The sequence below is a fragment of the Corvus hawaiiensis genome, chromosome 6, assembly GCF_020740725.1.
Source record: "Corvus hawaiiensis isolate bCorHaw1 chromosome 6, bCorHaw1.pri.cur, whole genome shotgun sequence".
Taxonomy (NCBI): Eukaryota; Metazoa; Chordata; class Aves; order Passeriformes; family Corvidae; genus Corvus; species Corvus hawaiiensis.
In genome coordinates, this window is record NC_063218.1 from 45517693 (window position 1) to 45536610 (window position 18918).

At 42.5% G+C, this 18918-nt stretch overlaps 1 protein-coding gene across 3 annotated transcripts in view; it reads right to left on the reverse strand.

The window, feature by feature from the left end:
- PPP6R3 (protein phosphatase 6 regulatory subunit 3) overlaps nt 1–12085 on the reverse strand; it is a 50766-nt gene extending 38681 nt beyond the window's left edge. For all 3 annotated transcript variants that reach the window (XM_048305719.1, XM_048305720.1, XM_048305725.1), the window contains exon 1: nt 11967–12085. The gene's annotated coding sequence lies outside the window, so the exon portion shown is untranslated. The remainder of the gene's footprint in view (nt 1–11966) is intronic.
- Nucleotides 12086–18918: the final 6833 nt, after the last annotated feature.

The following is an 18918-nucleotide window of genomic DNA, read 5'->3' on the forward strand; positions in this document are numbered from 1 at the left end:
GATCCACAGATTTCAATTGCTAGTAGAACTATCTAAATGAAAACCACTATTATCCCCCTTACAAGGATGTCTTTGTTATTTCTCTACCCTGCTTTCTGTTTGAAAACTTCAGTCTAAATACCATTGTCTAGCACCAGAACAGGTGGCTTCTGAATTCAATACAGTAGGATTACATAGTAAATTAGAGACACCAGTGTAATCAAAATTAGCAAGATACTTAGAGTGCATGTATCATAGATACCCTATGAAGGGTGTACCACCAGAACTCTGCTCTGGTCAATCAGGACTTTTATCAGTCCACCTCAGAATCTGCAAGAATAGAGAAACTGGTCTAAACAATGACTTCCACTTAGTGGTACAGATGATTTATTGGCTCAGACTGTTCCTCTCTGCAGCACAGATTAGGTATTGCATCATGAAAAAAGGAAAAAGTCCCTGCCCTGCCCCCTCCCCCCCCTCAAACCCACAGGAGTTCTTTCCATAAAATAATATTTTAAAAAAGGAATCACCTGACTGGATAAGGTTCAAGTCTATTTAAATCTGACTTTCCTACATCCAGGGATGGCTTACATTCAGCAAGAGTTCAGCCAGGTTAATACGGTCCTGTCATGAAGAAGTATCACATGGAAGTCAAAACTTTAGACCTGAAGGTAACATGCAAAAGCAGGATGAAGTATTGTCATGTGTATGTACATATTACATTCAAACACAGAACTATGAAGACTCATCATCACAACTAGGACCACATCCATGTTCATGTTTATCTGATATACCCAGAATACAAAGCAAGGCACAACCACCCAGGGTAGGATCCATCTTCACAGGAAAAATTCTTGGACTTGTTCTGGCCCAGAGAGGTGACAGAAGTAAACTCTGTTTTAAGTATTACCTAACAAACTTTGTTTACACATTTTTACATCAGAGAAATTAACCACTATGTGACCAGTTGCCACAAAGAGGACTAAACTAATTTTATTAATGCTGCATGAACTGGGCCATGTCGGTTTCTAAAACCATTCTCATGCATCTCTATTGGCCCAAACACTGAAACTACACAAGTGTCTCTACTAATAGAAACCAATGCAACATTTGTGCATCTTGGTAAAAAAGTGCAAGAACTGCAAGCTGCTGAATAGTGCTGCTCTTACAGTAATTCACTGCATGCATTAACTTATATAACTTACTATATCTGAAATAAAGTTGTTACATAAGCTTGACAAAACCACTAGCAGAACACCAGCATCTCCTCTGGAACAATAAGGGTCTGGACTACAATTAATAAAGGGAAGCACAGGGCATGGTATGGGTTAGTCCTATCACCTCTCTGGGCCAGAACAAGTCCAAGAATTTTTATGCAACATACATGCAACAGCTGAAGAACAAAATAGTAGATTTTTTTCCCTTCTTGCACTGGCTTACTGGCCCAGAAAGACCCCCCCAGTGAAATTACAGTCTAGCAATATAAAGCTGTTTAATGTTATATTTAGGCAGAGCACTATGAAACTGTAATTTTAGACTCAGCATTGTTCCTTACCACAACTCTTCAAATGTCAGGTGAGAAAAATCAAAGTAATGTGCACTCCTTAGAACACTCGTGTCTTACACAATCAGAAACATCTTTTTCCAAAAACTTTTAAGTAACTCCTTGGACAGACGGTTCTCAAACAAACTTGACCTGGAAGTGTTGTCCACAACCATCTATTTGGTAGTGGTGAGAGCTGAAGGGCCAAGACATTGCTGCATCTGAACTAGTCTAGAATTCTCACTTGTTAACTAATTAAGTTTACAGAAAAATCTTCATGATAACCAAGGCAATTTTTAAACACTAAGAAGCATCTCAAGTCAGGACTTACTTAAACTTTGAATGCTTTGGCTGTCAGTTCCCAACACCTTGCTTAGAGGATACATTTGTATGCTGAAATGTCACCATCCACACTCAGAATGAGGATAAGGATTGAAATTCCTCATGCTCTCTCACAGGAGTGCTTTCGGATGCTAAATCAGCTTATGTAAAGCAGCTCAGTACTACCCCTTGCTGTGTAGTCTCCCTCTGTTGGCTCCCCAACACTGATGAAACTTCTGCCAAGACATTTCCAAATGAAAAAAACTACTCCAAAAGTGGCAAATGCAGGACGAAGAAGGGGAAAGAGGTTTTTCTGCCATGTCTATGGGCTGAAACAGCTCAAAGAGTCTGTCAATCACCAGGGCCAGTGCAGCCAAGGAAGAAGGAACACCCCATTAGGGACAGAGCAATCAGGATTTGACTCTTTCGCCTTTGCCCTAAATTATATCACCTCAAGCCTGCTCAGGATTGCAGAGTAGTTCTCCTGAATCAGATAAATGGGTAATGTTGAATTTGGACAATTCAACATCAGTTCTACTGTTGCCTCAACCAGCTGATAATTTACAAGTGTAAATGAGTCCTGAATTCCTGTACTACTAATTTGGAAATGCAAAAAAACCCCAGTAATACTGACTCATTGCTTTAGCAGTAAACTTTAACCTTTTCTGTTTGAACATTTTAGAAACAACTACTGCAACTTAAAGACACAGCTTCAAGTTGAAAGGCATGAATTTCACCAGAGGTTTCTTTTATAAGCATGTGTTCTGTTCACTGCACTAGTTCAAAGAGAGCATGGACTTGAATTTTTTTTTCTCAAGTTCATCCTCCTATTCCCCTTGTGGATTAGACCTTGAAAGTTGGACACAAATCAGATTTTGAGGCACATGAAAAATACATGGAGGTAAAAGAAAGCTACTTCAGCAACTTCTAACCAGGACACCAGTGCTCCTTCTGTATAGACAGTGCATTCATGTCTGTTATTTGCTTTCTTTTTTTCATGCAAAATCCCAGTCTTGTTAAAAAAATACTTAAAGACCATTTACAGTTCAGAATGGAAGTCAGCAGCTTGTAGGAGCACATCAATGTTTTGCCTCCTGAAGTCCCACTCAGCTACAGCTGCTGCCAGAACTGGACCATATTCTTGCATTAAGGTAGCAACATCAAAATTAAAGCCAAAGCAGTTTGTAACTTCTTGCTTAACTCTTCACTTTCATTAAAGGTTTCTGGGACCTGTTGTTCAGGTAACACGAATTTTCACTGCAAGTTACGTGAACTACACTAGTTAAAGGCTGTGGGCAAGAGTATCTTCCTAGTTTTCCTCATACTAAGCTTTACAAAACAATTAAAATAAGTTTTGACAGCTGCAAGTTCTCAAGTTCTTTTAATTAGGATATCAAGAAATGCTATCGTATCCTGAAAAAGCTGACAGAACTATTCAACCCACCCTACACGCATACAGAAGCGAAATATTCCCCTAATGACAGTATCATAAACATGTTTTGCTTTTCAAAATGAAAGTTAGAATCCCTAACACTCTTCAAAGTGTTCAGAGCCAACATCATGAAATGAAAAGTAGAAGACATTTCTTCTTCTAATCTTTAATTTAAGGCAGTTAAAACATCTTTTATTTTGATTTGCTCTTGGGGAAATACTACTATTTACCAAAGAGCTTAAGTCCCATCTATATTTTTTTTCTAGAATCCCAGTATTTTCAAGTTTAACAATACAATCCCTGGGACAAAAGTAGAAAAGTTCTTCCAGTGCCAAGCAAGAGAAATAAAACACAGAAGCAGCACCTAGATACAAGGGGAGTGATGCTACTTTAGCATATTCACTTCTCTAGATTTTGGTATCTGCATTTAGCAAAATGCTTTAGTGCCACTTGGCATCTTCCCCAGCCTAGTGCCCATCTTACAGCTTTATTTGAGCCTTTAACCAACCAAGAACACTCTCCTTTCCTTCACAAAACATACTCTATATATTCAGGGAAAATAGTCTATACAACAATTTCCCCACCTCCGCAGATAACCTGAGGATGAAGGCAAGTACTTAGAAAAGAAAAATATTTTAATATATATGAAGTGTCAATTAAGTACTTGATGCCAAACAGTCAGATTAACTTATCACTCAAAGACTAAGACAGCTGAATAGTGACTCAATAGCCTCCTCCTGTAATACAGAATGCTATGAAGACAACAGTCCAAGGTTACTTAAACAACGAGCATTAAAGAAGCATGACCAGCTTTACTTTTCTGAGAAACTCATCCTAGAAAACTAAGAAAATACTGCTTTGAATGGGAAGATTCCACCAATTCTCACCTATGTAAGTTTAATGAATTACTATCATTTTTATTTAGGTGCATGCAAAAATATGTTCTAGAAAAGAAATTAGAAAATGAGCAAAATCACAAAATTTAAGTGCAAAAAGCCTTCCCAGTGAAGTCTGAAGTGGCTATTAAGCTAATGCTATCTTTCTTTCCCATTCCCCAGTCCCCCAGGCAATTTACATTCTGGAGACTCCAGTAATGTGAGTTTTGCCATGCTGTGCTTTTACAAACCATACACAGAGAGGAATTACATGACATATTTTCAGACTCTGGTGTCTCAACTGAAGTAATGCTTTGATCATGGAACTCTTCTATTTTGCTGGACAATACCACAAAAATCAAGACCACCTAACAGAATAAGCCACCTTCTTCCAAGTGCAACACTCACCCTAGTTTAAGGAAAAAAAAGCTGAAGTTCCATAAAAAAAATGCCAAACCAACTATTTTCTCTGTTATCTTCAAAATAATCTTTTTTAAATTCTACTTCAATGCTTCTCTCTGGAGCATCAGAAGAGTACATTTGTTGGACTGCCTTTCAGAATTCTGCCGCAGTTGCAAGTGGCAACTATGGGGCAAGTCTGTCTCAAAGATTTAGCAGCAGTTCTTAATAATACTGTTTCCAAAAGGTGATTAGTCTAAATTTTTACACTGAATGATCATCAGCTGTGCAATACCATAAGTACACTAGTATGTACTTGCAAACAGAGTTTAAAAAAGCTGTTCAAGCAATGTGCCATAGTTAAGGGACACAGTGTCCTTTTGAAATGATCCTTCCTTCAACTGGCTGTTTTCTTTTTCATTTTCTTTGTGCCCTTTCAAGAGAAGGCTACCACACAGTAACTCACCACAATACTTTCCGCATCCATTCCTTCCTACAACTTCTTTCTCTTAATACCAATGTATCTGCCAACAGTTTTCTCTCGCTGCAAGAAGAGCCTCAACTCTCACCAAGTGTTACTTTACTAACTAGGAATTACTAAACACACACTGTTAAAACTAATCCAAATGCAAGACTGAAAACAGCACCGATAGGTTATAGTTACAGAAAACTACAGTGATACTTCTGTACCTACGCCTACTCAAGGGATTTCAAGCATAAAGTTTCAAAGAAACCAAGCTACTTAAAATGCAAGCTCAGAATTTAATATGGTATTTATTACAGCATTACATGATAAAGCCCTAAAGAGAAATACCCCACTGAGCTGAAGACTTAGAAATCAATTTACTTAAGACCTGAACTTAAGTCTTCCATCCTTTTCAGTAACATTTAGGGTTCCACACAGACCTTTGTCAAGACAGTCTTATTACCATTCCAAAAAGTCAAGTTACTACTATGCCAAGTGGCACAGAAATTAACTTAGTTTGAAATGCCTTAAAGTCTAAAACAAGACTTCTTAGGTGGTTTTGCTCAATGTTCACTACCTACAATAATTTTTTTTAAAAATTATAGACATTTGGATAACCTATAATCCTTTCTTATGATGATGAGATCAGTACCAGATTACAAATTTTTACTGTCTCAATAAATAATTTCATTCCTGGCTACATGGGGCTACAACTTCAACATGGGAGGAAAAAAACCAACCCCAGTGCATTCTGATCTCCAGCCTTATGGCTAGAATTGCAAGTTAAACTGCTGACTTCTGAAGTACAGAGGAGAGGAAGAGTGGACCAGTGCATTTCAAAGAAAACAATCTTGTACAAGTATTAACATCATTGCTTTCTGTTATGCCCTAAAAGGCATCCAGTTTCCCATAGTGAAAAACACCTGCAGGTGTTTCCTATATGAAATAAATAAATAAATACATACATACATAAACCCCATGGGTTTTCCAGACTTTGAATCTTTCTTCATAGACACCCTCATACATAAAAGATTCAGAATTATTCTTGTCTGCCTTCAATATCCTATCTCTCCAATTCCAAGCTGGGCAACTAAATTCCCTAGTCAATAACCAAGGCATTAGGGATTAATTTATATTTATAACTTGCATTTTTGCAAAATATAAATTTGCATTTTTGAAGCAGAGCATCCAAGCCAAGTGTAGCTGGTACTCAGTTCAGCTATGTTAAAGTTCTTTGGTTTTTGTTCTCAAGTAATACTTAAGTACAGCAGGAGGGCATATTGTAACAGGCAGTCACAGGAAAAAAAAGTGCTCATCTATGACTGAAGTCATATTAAGACAACTGCACCTGGCACAACTACTGAGTAATTAAAGCAATCAAGCATTAATGGGTTGAGAAGAATAAAGTCGCAAGTTCAGTCTTCAATCACATATTACCTGTATCAGAAAAATTTGTAAACTTGTATTGTGACTCTAGAAGAGAGCCTTCGCCCTTACAGTACAGGCAAGCAGCCTGAAAAAACACAGTTTTTTATGTTGATCATTAAGCAATGCAGACCTCTCATTAATGTTACCTTTACCATCTCCTTTATCAAACAAATTTCACTAAATGCAATGTTCAGTGAACAATTCTTTGTTATTTAGATGTGGCTTAAAGCTGTAACAAAGAGCCCATCATCAGCATCAAGTACACACAGAGAAGGATCCTCTGATGAATGCTTGCTAGTCACAGCCAAGAGGAAGAACTGATATTTCATAGCCAGCTCACTGTACCTTCTACAGCTGCCCCTCAGAGACAGGAAAAAACACGTACATGCCCTTACCCCATAGAGCTGCCATGAGCAGTGACAACCTCCTTCTTTGTAATAGTCAGAAAGAACAGAGGAAGACAAACATGGCCAATGGGAACAAAACCCCTGTGCTGTTGCAACTTCTAGGTGCACTTCCATCTGGACTGACCAACAATGAAATGGATGTTGGGTTCCTAGAGAAAGGAGCTGCTTACATCAGTAGGAACCCCCCTATCTAAAAGCGGGTCTGTTCGTGCCACCACCACAGCTTTTAGCTGTCTCTAAACTTTCCATCCTTTTCCAAGAAGTTTGGTAACAACAGCTAAAGTTGTCAAATGTAACCTACTACTTTTTATTTTCTAGAAGACTTAGCTTTCAGTTACATGGACCTCCAGCAAGACCGTCAAGACAGTAGCAGAAGAAATAACATGAATTCAAATTCTGTTGTTCAAACCAGAACTAAACTTTGCAGCTGAACTCTTAAGACTGGGGACTGGTCAAAGTAGTAGGTACATGGTAAGCAGGAACAGAATATGGAGAGCCCCACTTCTGCATATCACAGAAAGAAAGAGATTTTTCATCAATACCTAACCTATGATTTTTTTAATAAAACTTGCAGTAATTGAAAAAACCAACCAAATAAAAAAACCACCTTCCCCTCCCCCCCCCCCCCCCCAAGTATATTGGAAACACAAGACTTGGTTTCCACTATGCTTACACAAAAAAGCAAACAGCATTGTATTTTCACCATTTCTATGAGAATCACTGATTGTATAAGCACTCTGCTACAAAGATGCAAAAATCCATCCTGTGGAGGCAGCAGCTTATATTCCTTTCACAATGCAAATGGTACTGAAATAATATCAACTTGTAGTGAGGCAAGCCTTGAGAAATACCCATTGTTTTCTGCTCTAACACAAAAGCTCAAACCAGTTACAGTACAATGGAAAATGCAGTCATACCTGCACTAGCATTGCCTACAGCCACTGCATAAAGCACTACCTGAAGCTTTTAATCTATCAATTAGGTTACTCCCACAAGAGAGAAATGTGCAACACACAATTGAGGATTAGGGTCTTAGGCTTTGCTCTTCTAAAGGAGCATCATGTACATTTACAGAACAGGTTGGGAAATAACGGGATTCACTTCAAAAACCCACAGCAAAAGTTAAATTTGTACAACAAAATCTTATTTTATATACTGGTATCCGGTTACAAATCCTGCCAATAGTCACTTAAGAAGGGAACTCACCCACTGCATAACAGGGCTGGGAGGCCTGGGATTCACTTTTGTAATTAACAATCAGAATGCTTTTAGTACTGAAACAGCTCTTCTAGAACGTATTAAATAAAATCAGAAACTACTTTTTACTACAGTATTTGACATTTTCATCCTCCATCCCAACTATGCTTTGTTACCAAAATGGAAATGCCATGGCCATTTCTCAAGCCTCACGCAGGACAGGCCTGAGCATCATAAAAAGGCATTAAGAGATTTCTTCACGTTTAAAAGCATCTTTTTGGCACAGGTGACAAGAGGCGGCCTATGGTGTTCCAGTGCTCATTTTCAAGAAGGCCCAATGGACACAGGCCAGAGACCACTAGGCCATGTACTACCACCTCCTTACAGATGCACAACTTAAACTGCATAAATGTTTGGAATCATCTCATTCAAAATGAAACAGGATAAAGTTTTAAGAATGTTCCAAGGAAAATAATCAATCCCCAAGTCTCGCCACTCGGCAGTTTCTGCTTGTGCACATATACATTTTTTTACTCTCCTCTTTTACTCCCCTTCCCTTCATTAATCAAATCCCCACTATGCATTTCCTAGGCACTCCTAGCCATTCTGCCAACATGCCTAACAACATAAATCTCCCCCCCAGTGGAGTGTGTTACAGCTTCACTGGTCTATAAGGTTGTATGCTGAAGTGCTTTTGGTATTCTTTTCCACAGCTGGCATGCAACACATCCCACAGATTTGTTATTGAGCATTTCAAGTTTAAGAGGAAAAGATACCTCCATTTAACAGGATTAAGAGATGACTATATGAACTAATGGCAAGAAGAAAGAAAAGTCAAAGGGTTAGGTGGGAACTTTTTCACCTATTCCAAATCACATATACCATTTCAAACGTGCTTCTTGACATGTTATGGAAGCTATTAAATAATCAAGGGTCACGAAAAGTCTCGTATTTCAGACCAACAATTTTTTTGCCAATAGTGTGTGAAGAGCTATTCCATAAACAGGCAAGCTTAAACCACGTCTTCCCAATCTTTTCAGTCTATCCCATTTCCTGAGAAGTGTCCCAAACTAGCTATAAAGCTACATATAATATCCAAGAGTAGAAAAATATTTTACTTCAGTTGCTTAGTAGCATATAGTTTCTAAAACAGATGCTGGCACCCTGACACACTACAGAAACAATTAAACATGCTATGCAGAGCTTTCAACATGATGTTCACATTCTCTGTGTATCTTGTCCTCGATCTTTTAAGGCTTGCTTCCCACCCTGAAAATACCAGGATCACTAGTTTCTCAAGTTCTTTGCTCGCTTCCTCCAACTTACCAAAATAAGAAAACACAAGCAAGATATTATTTCTCATTTACCTGTACTTGTTTTATTGTTGTGAAAAGTTTTGACAAAAATAACAGCTCTACATCCTGCTCTTATGATAACCCTATCAGACATCTGGTCTTCTAGAATTTGGACTTCAGATATTAACTTGAGATAACACAGTATTCCTAAACCTGGCATATGAGATAGTAGAATACACAGCAAGCTTAAGGATCACAGGTGAAGGTACTACTACAAAAGACTAATCTAGAGGGCAGACAATGTGCTTAGGCCATCCTACCTTACCACAGAAACAGATCACTATGCTCATACCAGCACCTCTTCTGCCCAAGCACAAAATCCATGGCTTCCATCAGAGCTTCCAAAGGCCATAAATTAACTCAGCTACCCGAGAAAAGTGAATACAAAAGTCTCCCACCTACAAAGATGTTGTGTAGTATGCTGAAACACTGAAGCTAAAAAACACCTTATTGCAATATAGTTACAAAGAGCAATCTTTAACTGTGGAGCTAAATACATGCTTCAAAGCTTTTTAAGTACTTGGACAAAACAGGACACTAATGGACAGAAAGGAGAGTGGCCCAAACAATTCTTCAACACATTTCTCCCTTCTGACTGTCCCAATCCCATACTGGTTGGTTTTGAGCCAGCTCTTTAGCATTTCACAGTACATGCATGCCAAGCTAAAGCTGAGTAAATAAGCAAAGATGTTGAGCCGTAACAACAGAGCTCACTCTCTAAACATCTGCCAATACTAAAGCCACATACACAAATTTCTGCTCTAATACTGCTAAATTCAGGTTCCATTCTATTAATTCACTTGAATTTCATTCCTAGAACACGATCTATACACAGGCTATAGCATCACCTCCTGTAAGTGCAAGACAGAAGCACTCTGACGGAAAAAGTCACTTTTGCTCTTCACCAACTCAGCAGAAGTGAGCAGTCTGCAGGCAGTATTGTGAAGAGACACATAAACTACCCAATAGCTTTAATTCCATAAGGGAATAACGGCTAATTGATTTGTATTTTGAAAAAAATCCAAAGCTGTGATGCTTACAGCAATTTACATACAAATCTAAGTTGCTTGTAAAGAAGCTGTAATGCACTACCCTACTTAAAGGCATTCCTGTTAAACAGGCTGCTTGTCCGGAATTTCTAAACTACAACTTTCACTTAACTCAGTGTTTTCCTTGTTCACTGTAAACAGACCTCATCAACAGATCTTCTGGCCAAAACAGTAACTCCAAGTAGTTTTAGAAAATAAATTCCTTTAGTAACTCAATAGAGTGCAGGATTCAATACCTATGAATTCTGCTTTTCACACGGAAAGCAAATAAATGTTCAAAGAAAATCATAATGGACAAAATATTTAATTTAAATGAACCTAAACAAGCACTTAAAAATACAAATTGTCAAGAAAAACATGCAGACTGGATATCACTTTTGCATGACATCTCATTAACAATTTACACATTGAAAGATAATTCTGCAGTGTTCTTTTCTATTTGTAAAATAAAAAAACGCTTGCAAGCTTCACTTAGTCCATGCCTTGCTACTGAAACATAAATAAAACAGAGTTAAGTAATCAGAGTCTTATTAGAATGTCTGTTGCACTGGAAATAGATCATGCAGTTCAAATAACTGCAGCAATCTTTCTGGAACACTGAAAAATAGATAATTCCCATCTTTCAGCATTCCAGAAAAAAAAACCACACAGGTATTTGTGCAATCCAAAGACACACTGCATTGTTAAGAGTACCTTTAGACTCACTCCACTGAAGGACATTTTAAACCTAAGTAATACCACCAGCAGTAAAATAATCTTTCATTTTTAAGTTGTCAACATCTCAAAGAATCCCTTCCAAAAGCTATCCACCTACTCCTAAGTTCTTCTCTCCACTCTTCCACTCAGAACACTTTTTTAAAATAGCAACACACCCATTCAAAGTATCCCACTGTTCTGACTTAAGTAACATTTATGCTGACAGAAATGATCTTTAGCCTCAATTGCACTTATGTCATACAAGATAGTCTCATATGACACTAAATAGACTAAAACACTAATTTCCTCTTACACTTTGGAAAGTTCTTAGCAACCAGTACAAAACAAAACCAGAAAAACTGGCAGGTTCTAAGTGAGATTTTGCCAAACGTATTTAACAGCAGTTAAAGCTTACCCAAACAGTGCTACGCTCCTAAAACACCGTAATTCAAAGAAGTTGCCGTGTTAAAAAATCCAAAACAACCCAACCGTCCCATCGGAGAACCCCGCGCGGGACCCAGGGGCAGAAGGGGCGGCGGGCAGGGCGGGCTCCGAGGCGCGGCCCGGCCTCCCCGCCGCGCCCAGGCCCCCGCGCCCCGCAGCCGCGCCTCGGGCGCTCCGTGTCCCGCGCTGCGGGTGCGAGAGGCCGCGCACGGCCGGCCCCGGCAGGCCCCGGCCCGGTGCCGCCCGAGCAGCGCCCGGAGCCCCCGCACGGCGGTGAGCGGGCGCCAGGCCCGCGCCGCCGCGGAGGAGCCGCCACCGGGACGCTGCTCCGCTGGAAGCGGCGGAGGGGAGATCGCGGCGCCGTCCCGGCCGTACCTCGGCAGCGCGTCCCCCGCCACAGGCTCCAGGTGCCTCCACTCAGGCGGGAAAGCCTCCGCTCGCCACCATCACCGACGCTCCAAGATGGCGGACATGGCAGCTCCGGCGAGCCCTCCTCTGCCTCCGCCCACCTGCCAATCATTTCGCCCCGGCACCGCCCTCCGCCCCGGTTCGCGCCTTCCTATTGGGCGCTGTGCGGAGCTCGGCCTCTCACTGGCCGCCTGGCCAATGTCAGTCACTCGGCTACGCGCCTCCGACAGGGTGGGACGCGCATGGGGGCGGGCTCTAGGCTTCTCGTTGGCCAGTCAGCGCATGGGGCGGGTGTACGTCGATTCCCACCTTCCCGGCCTAGCAACAAGGTAACGTCACGCTGACAGGCGTCTCCTTTGACCAATAGAGAAGGCAGATTCCTTTTAAAAAATAAACCCGTTCTGTCCAATCCGGAGCCGAGGTTCTCAGAGGCCGCGGCGGGGGGGCGGGAGCCAGCGGTGCCGTCCGTCCCGCAGCTTCACCCGCCGCGCCTCGCCATTGGCCGGTGCACAGGGCCACGCCCCCGGGGCGCGCGCGGGCGCCAAACTGCCTGACAACAGGGCGGCGGCGCGCGGAGGGGCACCGGGGGGGTGGGGGGGGGTGAGGTGGGTCCGGTGGCAGAGTGCCCGCCTGGGGTGCGCGAGGTAGCGGGATCGGTGCCCGCCTTCTCCACTAGCGGGTCTTGCCTTTTTCTGAGCCTGCCTCCGTGCAGGTGTCCGTGCATGTACCCAGCGCTCTTAAGATCCGGCAGTGTGTGTTTTATAAAACCATAGGATCATTAAGGTTGGAAATGACCTTTAAGGTCGTCAAGTCCAGCCGTCAACCAGCAACATCACCTTGCTTACCACTAAACCATGTCCCCAGGTTCCACCTGCAGTCCCCAAAACTGCCTTTTGAACGTTTTTGGGGATGTTGATTCCACCACTTCCCTGGGAAGCCTGTTCTAATTCATGACAATTTTTTCAGTGAAGACATTTTTCCTAATATCCAATCTAAACCTCTCCTGACGCATCTTCAGGCCATGTCCTCCTATCCTGTCACTTGTTAGCTGGGAGAAGAGGCCAACCCCCACCTGGTTACAGCCTCCTTTCAGGCAGTTGTTGAGAGTGATACGGTCTCCCCTGAGCCTCCTTCTCTCCATGTTAAACACCCCCAGTTCCCTCAGCTGCTCCTCACAAGACTTGTGCTCCAGACCCTTCCCCAGCTCCACTGCCCTTCTCTGGACACACTCCAGCACCTCAGTGTCTTTCCTGTAGTGAGGGGCCCAGAACTGGACACAGCACTCAAGGGGTGGCCTGACCAGTGCCCAGTACAGGGGGGCAATCACCGCCCTGGTCCTGTGGCCACGCTATTCCCGATACAGCCCGAAGTGCTCCGGAATGACCGTGTGTGAGATCCAGGGCGGGTGCTGTGCCTCAGCCTTGGCAAAGCTCCCTGGCTGTCACCTGCGGAGCTGCGGGCTGTGGCTGCTGCACTGCAGCCCCGCTTGGCTGAGCACGTCGGGCAAGGGCCTCTGCTGGAAAGCTCAAGTGACACACTTGAACAGCCCCACAGCTGGCACAGGACACCCACGGTGCATGTTGAGCGCCCTGTGTCTTAAAGGCATGAACAAGTTCTGGCCAGCCAGGACGCTTTTGGCTTTCCCTCACAAAGCCTCCTGAATCACCTCTGCCCAAAAAGGTGGTGACCCCTCCGGCTGCAGCCCCTTGGCCTCTCAGGGCAGCCTCGTTGGCTTCAGAATGTCACTGTCAGGATGATATCCATGTCCCTGCAGGAGACCATGCCACCGTGGTCAGCAGCACATCGCCTGTGGGCAGCAGGTTACCATCAGGTACCTGCCTTGCCTGGTGTCCACAGGTTTTGTCTGGTTTTGGTGGGCTTTTGCCTAGCTTCAATGGGATTTTGTCAGGTTTCAATGTGGTTTTGACCAGCTTCCTGTTAAGAGGGCACGGGCTGATTAAAGCAAGGACTCATTAATTCATTTATTTACAATGGGCAAAGAAACAACAGAGCTGAAATGATAGTTTAGCATTAGGGTAGTTCTTGCGGAACCTTCATGTAGAGGACATGAAAACTGAAGGGTGGCACTGTATTTATTTCATGTACTCAAGGGAGAGGAAAACAATATATTTCTTTAACTTCATTATGAATCAGCAGTCTAGGATAAAGCAACTCCACTGTGAATAATGTATCTTCACGTCTTTCACATGCTCATCTGACAAAGTTAAGCTCAGTACAGCTGTACTTACATCTTACTGAAAATCAATCAGCAGGTCTGCTCCCATTAAGACAAAGTAGTGATATTACAAAGAGACATAAATATTGAGGGTGCTGCTGCAGAAAGCAGCATCTTTTTCAGGAGAGAAACAATGATCCAAGCTAGAAATGGGTTCAAATCTTGGTCTACAAAAACAAGGTGCTAATGGGAGCCTGTCTCTACGTAAAACATCTTGGGGTTTGGACAAAGGGACAGTATAATAAGTAAAGCTGTTTGCTTACCTTTCTGTGTGGGTCCTTTTCAGATCAGAGGGACTCCACATCTTCTCCTTCACAATGTTCAAGAATTTCTTGAGTTCTGTTGAAGAATTTCAAAATAGGATACAGGCTGCTTGGGGTTTCTCTACAGAAAAATAGGTTAAGACACTTGCTTCTAAGCAAAAGGTAGCTGTTAGATTTACAATAGCTGCAAACAGGCTAACATGGCCTGGCCTTTGTGCTTTGTCCGGGAATTCTTGCCAGCTGCTCAGGTGCTTGGTTTCATAATGCTTATTGCATAAAAAGCGGGCCACAGTGTCAGCTTTCTTTGTGTTCCTATGTCTTTCCTACCAGTTGACCAAGCTTTGGCTCCTGTGCTCTCTGTCGGCATTACTGGTTCTCCCAAAGATTGAGTTGCAGTGCACATTAACCTATTAAGAGCTATCCTTGTGCTTGTTCCCCTTCAGTATATGATGGCACATCCCTGTTTCACAAAACCTCGGAACAGAAGCCCTCCCCAAGCTCTGAGCCTGGTGGGCTGCTTCTGTTAAAAGGAGCTTGTTGGCTGCCAGTGCAAACACATGATCATCTTGTTCTGCCTGAGTAAGTTGGTGGAGCTGCAGCAATTATGGATCCATGTGATCTTAATGTGTCACAAACACACGGTAAAAACTCAGCAGCATGAAATGTATTTGCTGAGATCTACTTCACAGATTTACACAGATCTCTGAGTGTCAGCCCGGTTTTTGCTCTTTTTCATGCAAGCAGATTTATTTAGTGAAATGTACCAAAGGAAAAAAAAAAAGTTTATCCTCAAAACGATCAACATGAAATGGGACATTGTTTCTTTATTCATTATTTCAGCTGGTGGACAGTCCAGAAAGCTCTTTAGAATGTATTTGTTCCACTTTTATTTTAGCTGTCTTCTTTTTGTTTTCTTTCCTTTCACTGTGTCTGTTTTTTTTGTGGGGTGGTTTTGTTTATGTCATGCCACTTGCAAGTTCCAGCATTGAGCACCTGCACTACCTACAACAAATGGAGATTTTACAATATAAACTGTGTAGGGGCAGTTCTGGTTGTGTTGTCAATGACAGTCTGTAGGAAAGACACTGGAAATTGTGAGCAGAGAGTTAACAGGAAAGAATGGATCTAAAGAATGGATAGATGAGTGTACCATGTTAAATGGCATCCCCAGGACAAGCAGGTATCCTGTTAAAAGGATAATGAGATTAGAAAATACGTATATATATATACATATAAATATAATATAGCAAGCACCAGAAGGGGTATCTGGAGAGGGGATTAATAGCTTGAGTGTAGAACAGCTACAACAGTAAAATATTTAGGTACCTGTTATAGTTCCTGTAAATATTAAGCGTCCTCACAAATAACTAAGTGTTAAATTGTGCCGCTGTGGACACATCCTGTATCTTGAGCAAATGTGCCCTGGCAGCAAGAGATGCATCTTAGCTCCGAAGAGGTAGGATAATATTTGCACTGGCACATATCTGGTTTTCAAGGGTTCTATCACCACCACGACAATTCCAGAAAAGTCTGGGACTTCATAGGCCCTGTTTTTATCTTAGAGATTTCCTGTCAATATATTTCTAAATCTTGATTTTGTGAAATTATTTTTTAAAACTACATCTGTCCAGATGAAACTACCATTACCGTATAAGTTGCTAATACCAGGGCACTACTACCTCAAGGCAGAAACACTTCATGTCCACAAGGAAGATCTCAAAACACTACTGAACAGCTGGGGGAAATGAGGAGGTTACGTGGCTTGCCCAACATCACACAGTACGCTGAACCAGAGGCAAAAGAGTGAAATCCCTGTCCTTTATCCCTGGAACTTACGTGCAAATCTGAAGATCTCGACACCATTCCTGTGCCTGTGATTACAGGCAAATCAGAAACAAAAACCTAGCCTGCTTCAGGTGACTGTAGTATTTTGTTGCTGGCAGGGAAACTCCAACTTTTAGGCAACGGACCTGAAGCTGGATGGCGTTTTAGTAAATGAGTTCTGGCTAGTGTTTCAAGTGTCAGTATCTTAACTTGGCGATGGCTGCTGCCTGTGGCACTTTGAGAGAGAGCACTTCTGATGGATTCCTATACTCCCTCATGGAAGCCATTTCCTCAGCATAAAGTGATAGGCAAATAAAAAAGTTACAAATAATCAGCCTGCTCATCACTGTCACCCCACCAAAGAATGCTGAGCGTGTTTCCTCAGTGTGCACCATTAACCCCTCAGCCATCACTATGCTCCCTTCAGAAGCTGGTGGGCTCTGGTGGCCTCCCTGCAGGTGCCAGGGGAAGCATTTCCTAGGGCTTGCTGTGACTCCCCAGCTCTGCCACACCTTGGACAACAAACTTGTCTTCCCAAGCAGTGGCACAGCCTGCCAAGCCAGCTTGTCCCGTGGCTCTGCAATTGCTGGATGTGACAGCCGAGAAGGGCAGGCAGGACTGTAGCCTTTCAGCAGCATTTCACCATTAGCTGCTGCTGCTCTTATGGAGCCATAATGTCAGACTATGAGCACGTGAAATGTGTTTCTGCTTCAGCTCTGCCAAGACGACCACAGTCCTGTCCCTACCAAATGTTGTCTTCCCTTTGTCCCTCCAAGGCAGCTGAGGGACCCTATGAGGGGTTATTCATTTCCAGTTTACCCACCTTGCAGACTTGGGTTTCCCACAGGCACAGGGAAGCACCAGTGCCTGCAAGGCAATGGGAGTACCTGCACACAGGTCTGGAGCTGAACCTCCCCACTGGTGATATCTGGCTGTTCAATCAACTCAGGCATAAAATGAAGTCATAGCCTAACCTCTTTTAATCTGTTTGAGGTTCACTCTTCAAAGCACTGACAAGTTACATGTAGGAAACAGACAAAGTGGGACAATTGGGTGCCTTGCACCAGAGTCCCCATCTCTGTTAACACTGAATGAGTATTTGTAGAGTAAGGGCAGCCAAGACAAAAACACCTCTGGTTTAAACATAGCTCTTAGAAAATCCATTGTTCCTCTTATAGTTCAGGAGAGAATAAAGCCTATTAAAGAATTTTAATGATTTATTGTTTAGCTCAACATCTTACTAAAATTGCGAAAACTAAGTAGCTTTAAGAAGAGAGAAGGAGCATTTCTGAACAATAACATCATGGTTATGCTCCTGAGGGTGACCATGCATGTTTGACTGCACCAGACCCACAAGTTAATCCATTTAGTTGAAACAAAATGTCCAAGTTCAGTTTTCTAATCTCATTTCAAGCATTGATCCTATTAGCATTTCTAAGGCAAAGCTGCTGGGGAGTAGGATAGGACCTCCATACCATGCTTGTGGCCCTGCTGGAAAGAACACAGGCACGGAGGGAATTTTTGGCAACAACCCATTTTGCTTTCACTTGAGTGCTTTGGCCATGCCCCTTCCATTTCCATGGGAGGGCTTATATCAATACTGGTCATCCTTTTCTCCCACCTGCCCAGCACTAGCAATCATGTCATATCACCTGGAGCAACAAGTAGACAGAACTTGTTAGCTTTGGTGACCTGCCAGCGAAGTGCACAGTGTGGGCCCAGCATGCAGGTGTGGGAGCCTGCTGGATGGCTGCACAGAAAAGCTGTCCTGAGTAACCAACCCCATCCCTCTTGGGATGGATCCTCTCTCTTTCTGAGAGGATGCTGAAGGCTGGCAAGGTGTGCCAGCAGTACGGGCAAAGCACCAATTTCTTCCCATCCATTTTCCAAAAGAGCAGAGGAAGCAGTGACGTACTGGTGAGGGCATGGTCAAAAGGCAATTTGACATAATTTGTTGGAAACTCCATATAGTTTATTACATGGGGAAATGGGTGCAGAAATGGAAGCCTAATGATCCTAAACATTAGGTCCTGGTGCTACCACTGTCCCCATATATATGCAGTGTGGTTTCCCTTGAGCCTTTGGGTTACTTTGTCCAGATAAAAGGGTTGGAGGCTTACAGTTTATCTCCCATCCAAACATAACACTTAGGAATCATAGGGAACAGGGGAAGACCTGGTTACATCAATTATTAACATCAGAAGCAAATTACACTCTAGTAATAAAACAGGTTGTGTACTGTAAGCAGAAGAAATAATGTATAGTTTCCAACAAGCATCTGAGGCTAAAACCCAAGTCTAGGGATAAAGGTGAGCAGAACTTAATTTAATATCCATTAAACAAAATACACTTGCAGCACCCAGTTCAGGTACAGAGAAGTTGCCTTCGATGACTGGTGTACAGCACTGCTCATCCTTCTCCAGTCCTAACTGGCCTGACAGGAGCCTGGCAACACATTCCCACCTCAGGAGTAATCTGGTGATTATAGGTACATTTGAGAGGTGCAGGTTGACATTTCCATGGCAAAAGAAGGGAATGGGAGCTACACCACAGTCTCATTAAGCTGTTGTATAAAAGGAACACCCATCTCCATTTC